At 34.3% G+C, this 20,407-nt stretch overlaps 1 pseudogene; it reads right to left on the reverse strand.

Annotated features, from left to right (window-relative positions):
* Positions 1-823: 823 nt before the first annotated feature.
* LOC101684803 lies at positions 824-1,236 on the reverse strand (annotated as a pseudogene).
* Between the last annotated feature and the right edge of the window lie 19,171 nt (positions 1,237-20,407).

The following is a 20,407-nucleotide window of genomic DNA, read 5'->3' on the forward strand; positions in this document are numbered from 1 at the left end:
ATTTACTATATTTTCCAGATAAAAATAATGTTTTCCTTTTACTTGTCTACTTAATCCACATCACTTCTTCTCTTGGCTATTACTTTGGTAACCATTAAGTCCCCACCTTTCAAGAACATTGCATCTGCCATAGACAGAGCCAATGTGAACACAAGCCCCAAACCAGGGCTTTTGGAATCACAAGAACAACAAAACCAGCCTTTCTCTTCAGTTAGAAAGGGATTGCAAATCTGATGGCCCAAAGCTCCAATTTCCAAACACAGAAAACCTGGAGTTTAATGTAAAAATGGAAACCGAAATGTATCTGAAATGAAAAATAGTACCTCCTCATGTACTCAAGGTCAAGATGGTTCTTAATGAATAATTATCTCTGATTATCCACCTGGCCTCTTGCATCAGGAATGGTCCCACTCCAGCATTTTTAAAGGAGAATGCTTTTGTTTCTATTTCATTTCCCAAAGGGGTATAAAATCTACTAAAAGAGATATAATCAATCAAAATAAATCAGCTCACTCACACGATACTGCCAGATAATGACTTTTTATTGCTGAGCATAGTCAAAGTTCTGGGTAATCTGAGAAGAGAATTCAAAACTGACAACTACATTTGCTGACAAGTTTATGTAAGACACATTTTTTTCCAGTGTATGTGTCAAAGGATGAGGACCCCAATCATCAAAATAAGTTACTTTGTATATTATGGTGCAAGGAACAAAAAGGGAAAGAGACGTTATCAGAGAATGACTGAAAGGCATTTTGCAAAATGTTCCTATCACTCTGAAGCAGAAGGATTGGAGCCCAATGCCTTGTGGTCCTCATTAGCTTTACACCTGCTCTTCTTTGGTTGCAGGGGCCTCAGTGGGAGCTGCCTGTTCTAAAAGTTCTGCTGGCATCACCTCCTCTTCCTCTTTCTGAGGACAGAGGTAGTGGTGTTTCTGCATGCATTCTTGCATGGCCCAAAACTGGTCGACACAGTCTGATGGCTTGGTATCTTCTGTGCTATACTGCAAGCAGAAAAGGGCCCACTTAAATTGTTTCCCATAGGGGCCGCTGGCCATACCCCACAGGGGCCCCTCCCATGGCCAGTTCCAGTTAATGTCCCCATTTGGCAAGATCAATCCATGCTCATTAGGATTCTTGGGATCATCAGGCACCAGCTCCCACTGCTTGGAGCTTCGTGATTGTCATAGGTCCCAGACAGAATTCACCCTTTCCCTTCCTGTGGGCAGTAGGCCATGGCTGCAGCCCCAGACTCAGACCTTGAAGCTCCAGCGCCAGTGGCGTCATTACAAAACGCAGGGGCTCTCCCTACAACCCTTCTCAGGCAGGGCTGTCCGCTGCCAGTCCCGGTTGGACCTGCCCCCAACTGGCCCGCCCACCACTTGCTTGCCTCTGCCTGGTATTTACTATTAACAGCTCAACTTATCTCGCATATTTTTGTTTTTTTCTTCCCAAAAAGCTTTCACTTTTCCTCTAGCACTGGAGTATTTTCAGGATTTTTGAGTCATACGCACTGTGTCATTAACCTGTGTGATCTTAATATCCGCCTTACATTTTTAGTATGAATAGCATCAGTAAAATATTTTAAAACTTAGTGTTCACCATTTTAATGAGTCTGTACAAGTCTATTATTTTTTTTAAGATGTTATTCATTCATTTATTTATTTATTAATTAATTTATTTGACACAGAGAGAGAGAGACAGCACAGAAGGAATACAAGCAGGGAGATGGGGAGAGGGAGAGTCAGGCTTTCTGCTGAGCAGGGAGCCCAGTGTGGGCCTGGATTCCAGGACCCTGGGATCAGGACCTGAGCCAAAAGCAGACATTTAATGACTGAGCCACACAGGTGCCCCTGTACATGTCTTTCGATAAATTTGCTAAATAATGTATCATAAAGCAAGAAAATTTGTTTTTTTTTTCCTTTTTTTCACGAATTAGCGATGACAGGCTCAAAGATATTAAAGTAATATAATACACCATGCCTAAGTTTATAGACATAGTAAGTGGTGAAATCATACTTTGGTCCATTACTTATGGCCCATACTCATTTCATACCTTCATATTGCCTGTGAAAAAAACTTTTAGAAAAGGTCATAAAATGCAAACAAACAAAAAACCTGTTGTGCCTGCAGTTATTCAACAAAATTATTTTGATTTCTGCCAATGCTTTCTCTAATACATATTGTGACTTTATGTAACTTACTTATCTGCATATCTGTACCTCCTTTGATTTCGATCAAACTAGGGCCATTAGATGATCTATCAAATTTAGGAATTAAAAAAATTACTGAAATTACATCATGACAATTATACATTTCCTCTGTATCCTATTCTTTTGGTGGTTTTTACCTTCAGCTTTATTGAGATATAACTGACACATCGTACTGTGTAATTTAAGGTAATTTAATACACATATATATTGTGAAATGATTACCAAAATAATGTCAGTTACCACATCCGTCACCTGACATAATGACCTGTGTGTGTGTGTGATGAGAACAACTAAAATCTTGAGTATTTTAGATCTTAAGTATTAAGTATACTTAATTATTTAAGATTTTAAGTATATATTATTAACAATAGTCACCATGCTATACATTAAATCTCTAGAACTTACTCATCTTATAAAAGGTAGTTCGTACTCTTATCACTATCTCTTGATTTTCCCCAGCCCCGCAGCCCCTGGAAATCACGTCTACTCTTTCTAGGAGTTTGGAGTTTCAGGATTTGCACATTAGAGGGATCATGCAGTATTTGTCTTTCTCTGACTTATTTCGCTGGTAATGCCCTCAAGATCCATCCATACTGCCTCAAATGTCAGCATTTTCTTTTTCTTTCTTCCTTAAAGATTTATGTATTTTTATTTGAGAGAGAGAGCCTGGTGGGGAGGGGCAGAGGGTGATGGAGAGAGGAACTGAAGCAGACTCTGCAGAGCCCCAAGGTGGGGCTTCATCTCAGCACTCTGAGATCAGGACCTGAGTTGAAGTCAGGATTTTCTTCTTTTTATGGTTGAATAATTTTTTGAGGAATCTCTACACTATTTTCCACTCTGGCTGTCGAAATACTCATCCCAACCCATAGAGCACAATGGTTCCCTTTTCTTCATCTTCCCCAACAGTTGTTACCTTTTGTCTTTTTAATAAGTGCCATCTAAGAGGTGTGAGGTGATAGCTCATTGTGGTTTTGAGTCACATTTTCTTGATGATTAGTGATGTTAAGCACTATTTTCATGTACCTATTGGCTATTTGTATGTTTATTTGGAAAAATGTCTGTTCAGGGCCTCTGGAATGATGCCACCACTAAAACCGATTATCTGACAATCTTTTAGTAATGAAAAGTCAAACTGTTCTCACTTATCCTATATATGCTTACACTTAAAATTAAGCAGTGATGTTTCTGGTGTTTACAGGAAACATCTGAACTTTTTTATTTACTAAAATATACATTAAATTCAACACAATTTTTTCTCTAATATTTGAACTAGTATATTGGGTGGTCTGCCTGTGCCTTTTGTGGGTCATGCATCTACTTTAATGAACCATTTATTCAAACCTACAACACTACAACAGTTTTTGGTTTTGTTCTGTTTTGTTTTTCCAGATTAAGTAATGTTTTAAAACAAAACACTATTTTGACTTGAGAGAAAGCCTGGATAAGAATATTTTTATTTAACTTTTATCATATGGGTAGTAGAAATTCTTTCTTGGTTTTGAAATTTCATAGCTTATATGTCTGAATGTCTAGGATTCATGAGTTGATCTTTTATTTGGTTTCACAGAAAATGCTACAACAGACAGTGCTTCTCAACTGCTACTTTAAATTAAAAATTCTAAGACATATAAACCTTTCCAACTAATTGGAATCAGAAGGGGTAGAAAACGAGTGTTTTCTAGATATATGATTACATCATTTCCAAAACAACAACAAAAATTATATTCAATTGAAGTAATTTTACAATTACTTACTGAACACTAGATGTATACTATGCCAACTATGGTATTAGGTATAAATTTCAACGGATTCAATTTGTATTTTCAAGTAGCTCTAGTTCTTTCAAGAGACATAGACATGTAAACAATTAATTGTGAAGCAATCCAAGAGTGACTCTGTTAATTATATTAACAAAGTTTAATGAAAGCCTAAAGGAATCTGTCACTTGGTCATACCTAAGTTATTGAGTAAAGTGAACAATCTATTTTTTTCATTTTCTACAAATAAATTGGATTATATGATTCTGTGAACAATCTGACCCAAAGTACTGAGAATTAAAATACCATATTTAGAGAACATGTTCATTTACTACTTTCCATATGCAAATTGCTAGGGCTATTTTATAATGTGAATCATTTCAAATATAGGAAAAATTTGCATATCCAGTTTGTTTTCTGTACATTCTATCATATCGATTGGTCTCTGAGTACTCAGGTTAATTAACTAATCACTGCATTGTCAAGCCTCTATTGTGCTCTCTGCTATAATCCTATCACTGACTTGTTCTGGGTTGAGATTTATCTTAGGAACTGAGAGCCAAGACTGGAACACTCTGAACAGAATGTTCTATTTCTGTATAAGATGATAGATGTTGCTCATGCCCAGAATGACAACACTTTGCACTGCTCCCAATCTGTAAATTGTTCCATTTGCTTGGCATAATAAGTATACTGATGTATTTAAGTCTTTCTTCCAGGACCATGCTGTTCAATTCCTCTCTGCTAGCCAAATATAGCAGAAGTCATAAATTTATCATCAATAGGGAGACTAAATGTGATCTCTTTCATATGTAAAAGTAGTGCTAATATCCTGCTATTAGTGTTTTTAAGTTACTTCATTTTCAAAATTCAAGATTAGAAAAAGATTTCTTGTGATCTTTTCACTTTTATCAATTACTTTGTGGAAGTCTAGAAAAGGTCCTGACAAAGTTAACTGTCTACAATCACAATCTCTGGAATGATTCAATATTTACTTAACAACCACTTCTTTTCAAAATGAACGTTCATTTCTTTGGGTCCCATTAATATATAGCAAATGAAAAAAAAAAAAAGAGTGCTTGTTTTTGCTTTACATATAAATTGTACAATGATGTAACTTCATTATATTCAGCTACGGTAACATGGTACCATTTTGCTTTCACTTGTATCACAGTTTCTTGGTTTTGTTGTTTTTATTTTTAATTTAATGAGCATGGAATGCTTTTAGTTCTCCCAAAAGGAGAATTCCTCAAGGAAACAACGTTTGGAGTGTTTAGTGTCAAGTGTTATTGGTTTCCTTTACACTTCCATACAACCAGAATCATATTCTGTGCTTACCATCTAACATAGGAGACACCGAATTATGACCCACTGGCTCCCCCCAGACCATTATCTCATTTTGTAAACCAAGTTTTATTGGAGCAATGGCAATGATTCAATGTTATCTATGGCTGTTTTAGTACAACATTGGCAGACATGACTTTAACTGCCATAGAGACTTTGTGGCCTATAAAGCCTAAAATATTTACCTATATGAGATTTACTGAAATATGTTGTTGATTTTGATCTAGCTCAAAGTGCAAAATTGGAGTTGTTTCTTGTGTTATTTAGTCCTGTGTAGTTATTATGTTTAGTTTTTGGAATTCACTGAATTAGTTCTACTCTTTTTACACATATTGCTGTTAGGAAGACCACATTAATTAAATAAGCTAATATTTGCTAGTAGTTAAAAATAAAAACACCTAGGTCTTAAGAAGGGCCATATAATGCTGTTAACAAAAAATGGAAATGAACTTAGCAAATATACTAATTCAAAGAATGCCAAATTCCTTGGTGTCTATTAACCGAAGTATGGATTCTGGCAGTGTTCACATATTCATTATTAAAATCAAGCATAATCTTGACTATATCAGGGAAATTATGAGAGATCAGAAACTCTTTTTCTAAAGATAATTACTAATAAATGTATGTAAGATAAAAAAAGGCTTTATGTATTTTGGGGCACAAATGTTCTAGAGGAAATTATACATGTATTCGCTAACTAGTCAGAAGCTAAGAAACAGTAAGTTTTTGGAATGTTTAAGTAAATAGTTGAATATATCATAGTAATATTTGGTTATTTTGAGATACTACTCTTGTTTACATCACATTCAATGAAAGTGTTCATTTGATATTAAAGTGTTATAATGCCACAGTTACACACACACAACACGCACACAAATAAATATTTGAGAACTTAAGAAGTAATAAAAATTTTGTGAATAATTTTTATGCTTTAAATGTCTGTTTATTTTTCCAGAACTAAGTATAGTACGTGTAGTCATACAGTTCCATGCAAATCTGGCTGTGTTTGGTTTCAGGTGCTCATTTATGTTAAGGTGATATACACCTTTGGATTAATAAATACAGGATGCTTTTGCATACTTCGGTTTCCTCACATTCTTTCTAAACTACTTTTTTAGGAAAGTAATGAGGAAAAATTTGCTTCTCTACTTATAAAAAAATCTCCAAATTCTTTGTAGTTTAATGATTGCAGATTTAAGTGGACAGTTTACTAAAATGTCTATATGTTTTGACTGATTATGAGTCAGTTGTATATAGCTTCTACAGCATTTAATGGAATATAGATCAGAAAGAAATATGCAAAAAATGTGATGAACAGGTAACATTTTCATGTTGTATCAAAGAATTTAAAGACGACATAATATTAAACAGTGGCTTTATACTTCTTTAAGGAACAGTAGCTTATTTTGAGAATTTTTTTTTAATCTAATATATTCAAATATTAAAGTGGAGATTCTATAGTTGAAGAATGTTGTTGTTGACTGTGTCTACCAGCTATTTCCATAAAAAATCTGTTCGACAAACCATCTTGAAACTCAACTATTTGACATAATAACCATTTATTCTCCCTTATTTGTCTGAAAATTGGCTGGGGATTGATCAATAAAGGCTGGCCTCAGCTTGGCTTGACTCCAAAGTTTACATCTGCTCCATATGTCTCATCCTTCTTCAATCAGTGGGTTATCTGGACCATTTCTTCATGTGACAGCATCAGATTTACAAGATCACAGAACCAACTGCAAAAATACATTTCAAACTTCTGACTGCATAACCACTGTTGACATCTTAAAGAGTAATACAAATTACATGAATAAGCCTAACATCCAAATTTAAGGAAAGAGATTTCACTAACGTGAAGCAACAGCTAATCACATAGAGTGTCAATGCAATAGGGACAATACCCTCCCCATCTTGGTTTGGTGAGTGCAGGATTTAATATTTTTTAAAAGTAATTTAGTTTATGCAGTAACCCCTACCCCCACTAACCTGATCACCTCTTCAATACCCCTTTATCACCAGTAGCTCCATAAGTCTCACTGAGGAAATTTAAGTTTCTGTAGAAAGCAAGCACTAGTTTTGGAATCAGACTAGAAACTATCAATTCTAACTCTAGACATTGAAATTACTAATTTTGTAACCTTAAACAAGTCACTTAAATTTTCTATGCTTTAATTTCTTCATCTTTAAAATGATAGAGGGACACCTGTGTGGCATAGTTGGTTAGGTGTCCAACTCTTGGTCCTGAGATCTAGCCCTGAATCGAAAGCTCTGTGCTTGTCACAGAGTCTGCTCAAGATTCTCTCCCCCTCTCCTGCTCATGTCCTTTCTCTCTTTCTCTCAATTAAATAAATTAAAAAAATTTAAAAAAGGTAGAAACATGCTCCATGAAACTGATGTCCAAGATGACCAGATGAGGGATATAGATACAGAAACAGATACAGATACATCAATAGTCAAATAGATATGCAAACCCCTCAATCATTACTGGGCCAGGGTCTACAATAGAGTGTTACTGTGATGCTTATTAATTATTTATCTCAATTACATTTTCTTGTATCTATTTCCTTGAACACGATCCCCTTTTCCAATTTTTGGTTCTCATTGAATGCCTGGCGTTTTCATGAAAATTTCTGGTCACTTCCATGGACATACTATACAAAAATCTTAACTCTTCATCATTATTGCTTACTATGTCACTCCAGAGTATGATTTCTCATAGATAGAATTTTTTGTTAGAGCTACACATGATCTGTTTTTTTTAAAGTGGGGAAAATGCATTTCCTTCCATTTATGCAATGACATTCTTATTTTGACACATATATCTTATTAATTTCTCCTCTGATTTCTTATTCTTATAAAAATGGGACCAATCAAGAAAACTATCTGCTTTAAAAAAACATGATAAAATGTTAGGCCAAATTTTATTAAAGACATTCTTTTCAGAGAATGAACTCTTTTCCTGATAGGCTCTTTATACATTCATATAAGTAGATTCTTGTCAAGAAAAAAAATTTAGCCTACTATCAGTCAAATCTATAGTTTGTGTCTCAATGTTGGTGTTAAATTAGATTGAATTAAATATTTTTATCTGCATGACTAATGTGTTTAATATTTTACTAGGAATTTTATACAATTTTTAAAAAAAATATTTGTGATTTATTCTTCTATTTTTTTTAAGATTTTATTTATTTATTTCACAGACAGAGATCACAAGTAGGCAGAGAGGCAGGCAGAGAAAGAGGGGGAAGCAGTCTCCCTGCTGAGCAGAGAGCCGGATGTGGGGCTCGATCCTAGGATCTTGGGATCATGACCTGAACCGAAAGCAGAGGCTTTAACATATTGAACCACCCAGGCGCCCCTATATAGTTATTTAAATGAATTTTATTAATACTTAAATTAGTTAAATAAATTATTTAAATATTATTTGCCTCAGTACTAAGAAGAAAACTATTTTAATACAATTTTCATGTATTATTTCTGAAATATGAAACTCAAGATAGAATAAAAGATTCAGTCACTTAAATGAAAAACAAAAATAAATGAAGTAACAAACTATTTAAAAAAGATATTCCCATTTGATTCTAAAGCCTATTTGTCATTGAATAATGGGATATACTTACACTTCAACAGAAATAGCTTTAATCTGCTACAATAGCCCTGTGGCTATGCGTTGCCACATAGTTTCAGAAATTTCATTCTTTTGAGTGACAAAACTATTACTATTGGATTCTTGCTAGTTGACAGGAAATATGACTTTACAAATGGTAAACAGAAAATCCCAAAAAGGACAGCTACCTTTCTTTGTTGATGAATCCTCTAAGGAATATTGTACTATTGTATAAAGAACCAATTTACTTAGCCAAGAAATTGGGATCTCTTACTAACCTTTCATCTGACCCCATTATAATTGTATTTTTGTGATGAGGGTGAAAGTTATCTTTCTTCCTTCCATCACTGACTTAATTTGAAAGAAAAAAAAATCACTGGAAAGAATAATCACAAATAACTATTAATATTTTAAAATTTTGAAAAAACTAAGAAAATAAGTAAACTCTAATATTAGAAATTCTCTACAAACATCTTTTTTTTTTAATATTTTATTTATTTATTTGACAGAGCGAGATCACCGTAGGCAGAGAGGCAGGCAGAGAGAGAGAGAGGGAAGCAGGCTCCCTGCTGAGCAGAGAGCCCAGTGTGGGACTCCATCCCAGGATCTTGAGATCATGACCTGAGGTGAAGGCAGCGGCTTAACCCACTGAGCCACCCAGGCGCCTTCTACAAACATCTTTTAATTGCACATTTTTTTTTTTTGAAAATTCTCCTTTAAAACAGTTTTAAACTGATCTAAAAGACATTTTCACTTAAGCTATTGTCTTTTATAAATCACAAACCAAATAGCTTCACTTATTATGATGTAATATAATGAAGTCTCCACTTATTATGATGTAATATAATAAATTCTCAGACAAAACTGGGATTGGACTTCTGAAAGAATTATATAATTTTATTATATAATTATGTAATTTAAATATTTCTGATTAAGAAATGACTGAAGTAAGTGGGAAACAACTTTCACCCCATAGATTCACAGAGGGTGACAATTCCTGGGCCTGCCTTAGACAAACGTAGCAGTAACTGTTTCTTCTAGCTTAAAGTGAATGCAGAGTTTAGCTAAACTACTCCATGATGCCTCAGTGTGATGCCTCAGTGATGCCTGAGCATTTATTTTGTTTGACTCAATGGACTGCAGGGACCTTAAACTTACACTAGCCCCTCACACAGCATCCCACAGCCACCCGCAGTCCCCTAGACAGCAACCCACAGGCCTCTAGACAACAACCCACAGTCACAAGGAAATGCAAACCTTTTTCTTTCTGTCTTTCTTTCTTTATCATTTTTTTATTTTTTATTAAGTTCAAGACAACATAGAGTACACCATTGATGTAGTGTTCGAGGATTCATTAGTTATGTGTAACACCCAGTGTTCCATGCAATACATTCCCTCCGTAATACCCACCACTTGGTTATCCCATCTCCATGCCCCCTCCCTTCTGTAACCCTCAGTTTGTTTCCTAGAGTCCATTCTCATGGTTTGTCTCCCTCTCTGATTTCTTCCCAACTGATTTCCTCCCTTCCCCTATGGTCCTCTGCACTACTCCTTATATTCCACATGAGTGGAGCTGTATGGTAATTGTCTTTCTCTGCTTGACTTATTTCACTTAGTATAATACCCTCCAGTTCTGTCCAAGGAAATGTAAATTCTTAATAAGACTTTCCCAACAGCCCTTGAGATCAACAGTCTCCCTTAACTCTCGGTGCCCTCTCCTCTTGCACACTTTAGGTAAGACCCCAGAGGAGCTTATCAAAACCTGCTCTTTAGGTTTGAATTTCCCAGTCTGGCGCTATCTCAGGAACTGCAAATCACTTCCACTCACAAACCCTAAAAGTCATGAAGCCCAGATCCTGTCTCTACCTCTGCTTGTGCCTGCTTTGACATTCTTGTGCAGCCCCTTGAGGCATGCCAGGTACTTCCTTTAGGATCTGTGAGTGATAAACTTCTCTATTCAAGTTCCCTTGTGGTCTCTTAATGAACCTCAGCTCACCATCCAGCACCCCATGCTCTATTTAAAGAGTGTGTTAATTTGACAGATTCATAACAAGGTGTGAACGGATATTGTATACTTTGACAGCCTGAATGAGAAATTAATTCCAGTGCAAACTAATAAGAAGAATTCCATGATAAAAATATTAATAAACATGGAACAGTCAATAGAGTAATAAAAGCATGCTCACCTCAGTAAGTACACTATATTTTTAAATCTTCTTGTTTCCTTTAATTTAAAAAATATTTATTGCATGTTAAATTTTCATTCCTGGCTTTAAGATATGCATTCACATCATTTCTAAGGTAAAATAAATTTTCTCTTATAATACTTCCCCAAAAATAGTTGTTTTCCTCCTTATACATAAAATACACTGCTGGCTTCTGATAAAAGATGACAGATTAAATATACTCATTATTTCATGTTATCCCAAACTCCATTAAAACAACTATTTGAACATATAAACTTGGGTGGGGGGGTTGAAAAGCAGATGCATGGATGGTCACTGAATTAGTGGCCATGAAAATGCTACTTACTAAACCATGAGAGACTGTGGACTTCGAGAAACAAACTGAGGGTTGTAGAGGGGAGGAGGCTGGGGGATGGATGAGCCCAGTCCTGTGTATTAAAGAGGGCATGTATTGCATGGAGCACTGGGTGTGGTGCATAAACAGTGAATCTTGGAACACTGAAAAAAAAAATATTTGGTAAGAGGGAAAAATAAATTGGTAGTTGGAAAGTCAATGAATAACTTGGGTTTAGAATGCAGAGGAATTTGCTGAATCAGCTATTCAAACAGAATCTCACAGTAGATGTTTTAAATAAACCATTTTAGTGTTGCCAGATAGTATCTGCCAAGATTATGAATTAGGACAGTTTTGTGGCTCTATAGTTCTAATCGACTGAAGATAAATCATAAGAAAGGCAAACACGAATTACAACCGATAAATGACAACCACAATAAAAACAAAAATTTTTGAAAAATACTTAGGGGGCAAAAAAGACTTCAAGGCCCAGTGTTCCTGTGCAGTTTGGGAAAGGTTAGTGGTTGAGGTATATGGTAAGATGATATTTAAAAAGTTAAGTTGAAGGGAAAAATTAAAATTCATGCATTTCCTTCTTTTTTTTAACTGTCTGTAATCACCACTGATGGCCTTTCCTTATGGAATCTGTTGCAACAACTTTGACCACTGATGCTGCAGTAAGTGATGTCCACTGGATAAATTGCGAGATAACATCAAATCATTGGGGCACAGGGAATTGGAGGGAAAAAATGCAAGCTAATATTCTGTTAAGTAATGAATTTCTTTGTCCCCAGTGCAAATTCTTCCTAAGGATTAAAAATGAAACTTAACAGAAGGGCTACTTTGTGGAAAAGACAAACCGGAAGGACCAATACAACTGAAGTCATTATAGTATTTTTCACATGGTGTACTCTGAATTGCATAAAAATGATATACTTTGAATTGCATAAATCAGAAGAGCAGACAGAGGCAGTCACAGAAAGGTTAAAAAGCAATTTCACTCAGTAATGTTTGTGTAAAATATTGAACTTGGAGGGGGCGCCTGGTTTCAGCTCAGATCATGATCTCAAGGTCTGGGACTGAGCCCCACATCAGGCTCTCTACCCAGCAGGGAGCCTGCTTCCCCCTCTCTCTCTGCCTGCCTCTCTGCCTACTTGTGACCTCTCTCTCTCTATGTTAAATAAATAAATAAAATCTTAAAAAAATATTGAATTTAGCAAGAGGGGATTATAAAAATCACCTTGTATTTCTACAAAACGGTTTTCTTTCATGTGTTTATAAAAATACCATACCTCTGACAAAAATGGGTAGGTTATCATAACGTACTTAGAAACATTTATATCTTCTAGGGGTTTAAAAATTTAAATGATGCAAGAACATTAACATACATTTGGGTATTTGTACAGTGTTTTTCACAATACTTAACTTTGTTATGGTAGGAAAATAACCATATGCTAAAATCATATTGTCTGTATAAACTATGCAGAATAAATTATTTGCTTATATTGAATAGATACATTAATGTATATTTCCAGGATATCAAGATTTCCTGAGTAGTTCAAGAACCAGAAATATATCATCATGTAATAAGCAACTATATCCTCTCCTAATTCAATATTTTCAACATTAACATCATAAATTTATACCCATGTATATTATCAGAAATATTTTTATAAGAATATTTATTCCAGGAAATGGGATGCTTGAGATTCACCAGCAAATTTATTGCAATTATGATAGTACTATGTATTTGAAATGACCATTTGAATAATCCTAAATGTTAGAATATAATGGGAATTATACTTCTAGTACTATCAATGCTATAAATACCTGAGTACAGTGGTAAAGTAAGCTCTATTAATAATAAAAGTGAAATGAAATACATCTTTATATGATCATACAATTATTAGATGAGCTACATTACTAGAAATTCCAGAATGGTCAATCATATAATTTACATTTAGTATGTACATCAACTTAAAAATCACTTAAGACCTAGTATGCGAAGGATTCAATGACAGTAACTGTGGAAAAACTGAATGTGTTTACGTCAACTGCCTGTAAATATAACTCACAGACCAGAGAAACAGCTAAAATCATTCCTTTGATCTATGTAGATTTCTTTGTGTTTAGCAAATGGTAAAGAGAGAATAAATGGATTTCTTCAAAAGGATTTTCTTATTAACTACTGTGGAAGCAGAAATTTCAGTCAGTATATTACAAACAACCATTTAAAAAAGAGAACTAATTACTTCCATGCAATATATAGCACCATTTCTCTCATTTTCAATAACAGAAATTTTAAGGCCTTAAGAAATGAAGATAATAAAACTTGAAAAAGAAGAAAACCCAAAAGCTCAATTTTAATTAGAAATTGAAATAGCTTTAAAGTCACATAAAATAAATAATTCTAAATTTTACTTATTAGAACAAATTTATAAACATTTTTAATAAAACCACTATAACATACTATATATCTCTCACTTTCTCATTGTAAGAAGACTGTTACAGCTTGTTTCTAATGTTACTAAAAACTTCCATATATATCTCTTTGAGTACAACAAAATTTGATCAATTAAAACACAAATATTTTCAACTACCTGCATGGTATCTTATTAAGTATTGACAACATAGTGACATATTCATATAGTCGCTCTTAGAGCAAAAAGCATGAACAAAATATAAGACTTCTGTGTATGAACCAACTACCACAGATACTGATTACATAAACTAGCAAGAAGGTTGGCATAATCTTCTGTATTCAAACTTACTGAAAAACAGAACAGAACAAAACAAAACAAAACAAAATAACAGGAAAACCAGATCAATAAAAAATACCCTAATAAAATGAGTCAAATGAATTTTCTGGTTTCCCAGTGCATACTAAGTTAAGTTTCCACTATACTATAGACTGTCAAATATACAAAAGTATTGTGTCCGGAAAAACAAGGCACATACCTCAATTAAAAAATTATGACAAAAATGCTAACTTACATCATCTGAACTTTCAGCATAATAATAAGTAATCACAAATCAATATAACACATATAATAATAAGGAAGAAGTTTGATATATTGTGAGACTTAGCAAACCTTGACACAGACACACAAAATGAGCAAATGCTAGTGGGAAAATGGCACCAAAAGATTTGTCCATGCAGAGTTGACACAAACCTTCAATTTGTAAAAAATACAAATTGTGCTCTGCAGAGCACAATAAAATGAGATATGCCTTAATGCTTTAAAATACCTAATTTTAAAGCATTGAAACACTTTTTTTTTCGCTAAGGAAATCAACTTTAAATACAGTCAACCATGTTTCTATAAAAGTACACTGTCAGCTTATTTTGTTTGCAAAACGGATTATTTTATTATTCGTTGTATAATACTATTTTCTCTTCTAGAATTTGAATAGTTAATTATGACATAAACTGAAAATAATATGAATATCTTTTTATGCAAAGGGTCTAAATTTAACTCTTTAAGGATGTTTATTAATATTTTCCTAATAAATATATGTTGACAAATAAATCTAATGTGTGATTTGATTCTGAACTACACCTAAATCTATGCTTATCCCTAAAATCAGTAAGACTGATTTATGTAACTCTATATTGTCAGAGGTTGACAATTTGCTAATGGTAGTAAGATTTTCTTCTTTAATAATGTTTCTTTAGGTGTCTTACTTTTTAAGCTGGAATTAAGGTAATATTTGGAACTTTTATAATACAAGACAAGTGACATAGCTGGTAAGGGAGAAAGAATATTTCAGTTGAAACATAAAATATACTTTTCAATATACAAACTAAATAAAATTTAATATATGTACTAATGTGTTTAATCTTTTGGATATATAAAGTAACTTTTTAAAATTCTCTTCCTGGCATCTGATTTCCACTAAGTAAGAAGTAATGAGAATATTAAAATATTGTGCTCAACTCTTAGGTCAGTAAAAATACTTTTCTACATCTATATCATATGAGTATTTTAGTAATCAGATGAACAGTGATTACACAGCTTTTTCCCAGTCTTCCTTGTGCCAAGATATTATATTGAAGTTGTTTTATGGTGATAATATAATCTATCATCTTAAAACTTAGACTATATTAAATTTAAGAATTCAATTTAGTATTTGTTTGTATCTCTAGACCTAGAAAATTTAAAATAATATATATGTACTTGAAGTAGCATAATTCTGCCTTTTTTTAAGATTCTGCCATTTTTAAAAAGATTTTGTTTATTTGACAGAGATCACAAGTAGTCAGAAAGAGAGGGGGAAGCAGGCTCCCTGCTGAGCAGAGAGCCTGATGCAGGGCTCAATCCCATGCAGGGCTCATGACTGAGCCAAAGGCAGAGGCTTAATCCACTGAGCCACCCAGGTGCCCCTGCTAATTTTTTCTGTAAAAAAAAGAATGATCAGGAACAGATGACAGAAAGTGATCTCCGCTACCATAGTGAGAAATAAACCATTCTTTACCTAGGTCCATATTTGAGCCAATTCTCAGACTCAAAGATCCTTGATACAAAAGAGTAACAGTGTCCACTTGAGAAAAGAGGGTGTTTGTAATATGATAGCAAATATATAAGTTATGGATTTCTTTAATGCTTTACCAGAGGAATTTAAGGCCATTTGTATGAATAAGTGTTCACTGAGGAAAGGAAAATTTTCACACTCTTTGAAAAGTACTGATTACAAGTTCTGGACTGTTACTGACACCACAGGACCCCAAAAGTCATTATGCCCCACTACATAGGTTTGAATGGCTTACAGAGTCAAGAAGACAAGTAACATCCTGTATCAGACGAGCCCAGTGAATCAAAGGTAACATTTAAGTTCCATTTTTCTGTTCACTGCATTCTGTGAATTACTTTATTCTGGTCCTTCCAAATAAGTCATAAAAGTCAGCTTCTGTACTTTCAAACTGTTTCCAAATAATTAATTGAGAACTATAACAAACTCAAGAAAATTTATAGAGGTGTAAAAATATTCAGAGCCTAACAAGATAGAATTCACAATTTTTGGCATCTAATAAAATATTAGCTGCATACAAACAGGTTTGAAGACAAAATCCATAGTGAGGGCAAAAAAAAAAAAATCAATCAAAAGAAAAAGATTCAGAAATAACACAGTGGAATTACTAAACAAGGATATTAAAAGTTACTATAACTATACCGAATATGTTTAAGATGGAAGAGAAATACAGATTTAGTATGTTAAGTAAGGAAGCAGAAGATATCCTTAAAAATAAGCAAATTAAAATTTTAGGGATTAAAAATATAATGTCTGAGGGTGCCTGGGTGGCTCAGTGGGTTAAGCCGCTGCCTTGGACTCAGGTCATGATCTCAGGGTCCTGGGATCAAGTCCCGCATCGGGCTCTCTGCTCGGCAGGGAGCCTGCTTCCTCCTCTCTTCTCTGCCTGCCTCTCTGCCTATTTATGATCTCTCTCTGTCAAGTAAATAAATAAAATCTTTAAATAAATAAATATATATATATATATATATATATATATATATATAAAATGTCTGAGATGACAAATGCACTGAAAATTACTGGTAGCAGATTAGACACTAAAGGAAAGAAGTTTAATTAGTAAACCTGAAGACAAAAGAAGAGAAAATATCAAACTTGGAGCTTAAAGGAGAAAAAAGAAAAAAAAAGCCTGCAAATAATAAAGTACTAGTATACTTTGGGAAATTTTTAAGCAGAGAGAAATACTAAAATATTCTTAAATACAGCAAACATCACTGGGGTCTTTGAAGGATGGCACTGAGAAAGGAAGAGATAAAAATATTTGAAGTAATAGTACCTGAGAACTTTCCAAATTGGTGAGAACTATAAATTCACAGATCTAAAATATAGATACAGATCTAAATCATACTCAAATTGTTTAAAATGATGATGAAAAAGATACCTTAAAAGTTGCCGGAGAATAAAGACACACTGCATACAAAAAAACAAAGAACCAAATCAGAATTCTTCTCAGAAATAAAAAAAGGAGAAAACAGTGGAACAACATATTTAAAGTATTGATTGAAAAACAATACAAAGCCATGGGCAACTTGTATCCTATACTTACAGAAGGTATAATTCAAATATAAAGATAAAGACATCTTACACATACAAACCTTGCAAGTTTACTCAAGAGAAGACCTACACAGGGCACCTGGGTGGTTCAGTCATTAAACATCTGCATTCCTCTCAGGTCATGATCCCAGCGTCCTGGGATCCAGTCCCACACTGGGCTCTCTGCTCAGTGGGAAGCCTGCTTCTCTCAATCCCACTCCCCCTGCTTCTGTCCCCTCTCTTGCTGTGCCTTCCTCTGTCAAAAAAATAAATAAAATCTTTATAAATAAATAAATAAACCTACAGTACAAACGGATAGGAACAGAAAAGATATCAGACTAATATCTGATCTACATAAGGAAAGGAAGTGCAGTGTGTATACCTGGCGATTCACAGACCTATACCCTTGAGGATGAAAATATATGCTTATAAAAAAATAAAAAATTAAACAACAACAACAACAAGAAAAAAAAAAAAAAGGAAGTGCAGCAAAAGTGATAAACATGTAGGAATATATAAACCATGTGTTTTTCTTATTGCCTGAGTATCTTTAAAATATAATTGACAGTTTCAGACAAAAGTAATATGGTGCAGGATGGACTGCATACTATTTGCAATACTGAAATGCATAGCACCAATATCAGAATAATACAAATCAGTTATTGGTGTAAGGTTCTTATTTTAGAGCCTAAGTAGTATAACTAACTGAAGGAAGACTGGAAAGTTGAAGATGCATGGTGTAAAATTCTAAAATGGTACCCAAATTTCCTATCTTCTGTTGTCTGTGCACTATAAAACACCTTCCCTTTGAGTATAGGTAAGAACTGTGAATACAGATACTCCACTCTTTTTTTTTTTTAATTTTTTTATTTTATTTTTTTTTAAAGATTTTATTTATTTATTTGACAGAGAGAAATTACAAGTAGATGGAGAGGCAGGCAGAGAGAGAGAGGGGGAAGCAGGCTTCCTGCTGAGCAGAGAGCCCGACGCGGGACTCCATCCCAGGACCCTGAGATCATGACCTGAGCCGAAGGCAGCGGCTTAACCCACTGAGCCACCCAGGCGCCCCAGATACTCCACTCTTGAATAGGTTGTTACATGCAATAGGTTATGGGAAAGTCTCTCCCATTAACATACTACACTATATAATTCTTTTAGAGTAAACTTTTGAATAAGATTCTCCTACAGGCTTTGAAGAAAAAAGCTGCCCTGCTATAAGAGGGACATGTGGTTAGGACCTAAGTATAGTCTCTCACAGAAACCCCTGGTTAACAAGAAAGCAGAGATCTCAGTTTTAGAACCACATGAACTGAATTCTGCAAAAATTCTGAAAGAACTTGAAGAGCACCTGAGTTCTAGAAAAGAATTCAGCCTGGCCAATACCTTAATTATAAATTTGTTAGATCCAAGGCAAAAAATCCAGTTATACCATGCCCAGATTTCTTACTCACATTAAGTGCAAGATAATGTACTGGAGTTATTTTAAACAGTATAGTTTGTGGTATATATAACTGGGAAGCTGTCCTAACAAATACCTGAATATGTCTAAATAGAGTTGGAAAGGAGCAGAAGGTATAGATAGGGGAATTTTTAGGAACAGGACAGATATAATTTAAGTTATCTTAAATATACTGTTAGTAGAAACATGGACTTTAAAGATGCTGCTCTTTAGGGATCAGAAGAAAATGAGCAATGTATTATTGGAGATATGGGAAAGAAGAATCCTTGTAACAAACATAGTGACTAAGAACTTACTAAAATTGTGCACTGAAATCCTGTGGAAGGCAGACTCTGCAACCAAAGAACTTACATAATTAGTTGAAGCGATTTTGAAGTAAGTGTTGAAGATGCATGATTTCTTTGCTTAGAATGAGAATAGAGAAATAAACTTATAAAAGAACCATTAAACAAAAAAGAACAAGGACCGGGTGATTTTGGAAAGTCTCAGCCTCCCATCTGACAGAAGATGCTAAGTGGTCAGAAATGGCTGCTCAAAGGGGCACAGAAAAACCAAACATAACAAACAAACAAACAAACAAAAAAAAACAAGTGTGTCATTAAACTTTCTCTTATAACAGTAAGTTCAAAACTTTAGTGCATTTAGTCACTCAAAGTGCCCGTTTAAGACATTAAGGGTGAAATTCATGAATCTCAACCAGACCTGAGGACTTCTAGGAAGATTAAGAAAAATCCCCCCCACTCAAGCCATCACAGCAGGAGGCAAAGGTAAGGAAATGGTCATATCTCTCTCTCTCTCTTTTAATCTCAAGTAATCTCTATACCCAATGTGGGGCTCCAACTCATAATCCCAGATCAAAAGTCTCATGCCCCCACTGACTGAGCTAGACAGGTGTCTCACCTCTCCCTCCTTTTTTTTAATTAACGAAATTTCAGACTTTATTTTAACTCACAAGAGATCCCAAGGATCTCCCTTCCCTAGTTCAGGATCCAACCTAGACTCTCACATTGCATTTATTTTAAATAGTTTTTAATTAAAAATGTATATATTTAAGGTGTATAATATATTATAAAGCTATAATAATTCAAACAGCAGAGTACTGCAAAAAAATAGACACATAGAGCAGTGGAACAAAATGGAAAACCCAAAAATAAACCAAAACATATAATGCCAAGTATTTTTCAAGAAAGGATTACCTTACAGTGATTTGTGGGTGTGGATTTTCTCTAATGGAAACAATCACAAAATACATGTAAGACCCCCAAGTTCTTGAGAAAAATCGTGTCAACAGAATCACTGTCAGCTTGGAGTGAAAGACAGAGTACAAAATGCAAGAAGCCGTCGTACTGCACAGTTTACTGGAAACACATTCTACCTTTTATGAAAAAGAGGACGGCACAAAGAATAGAGTCAAGAGCTAATGAGTTTGATTCCTAGGCTTTAAA

This window comes from Mustela putorius, unplaced genomic scaffold (assembly GCF_011764305.1).
Source record: "Mustela putorius furo isolate JIRA1106 unplaced genomic scaffold, ASM1176430v1.1 tig00003974_pilon_pilon_pilon, whole genome shotgun sequence".
NCBI lineage: Eukaryota > Metazoa > Chordata > Mammalia > Carnivora > Mustelidae > Mustela > Mustela putorius.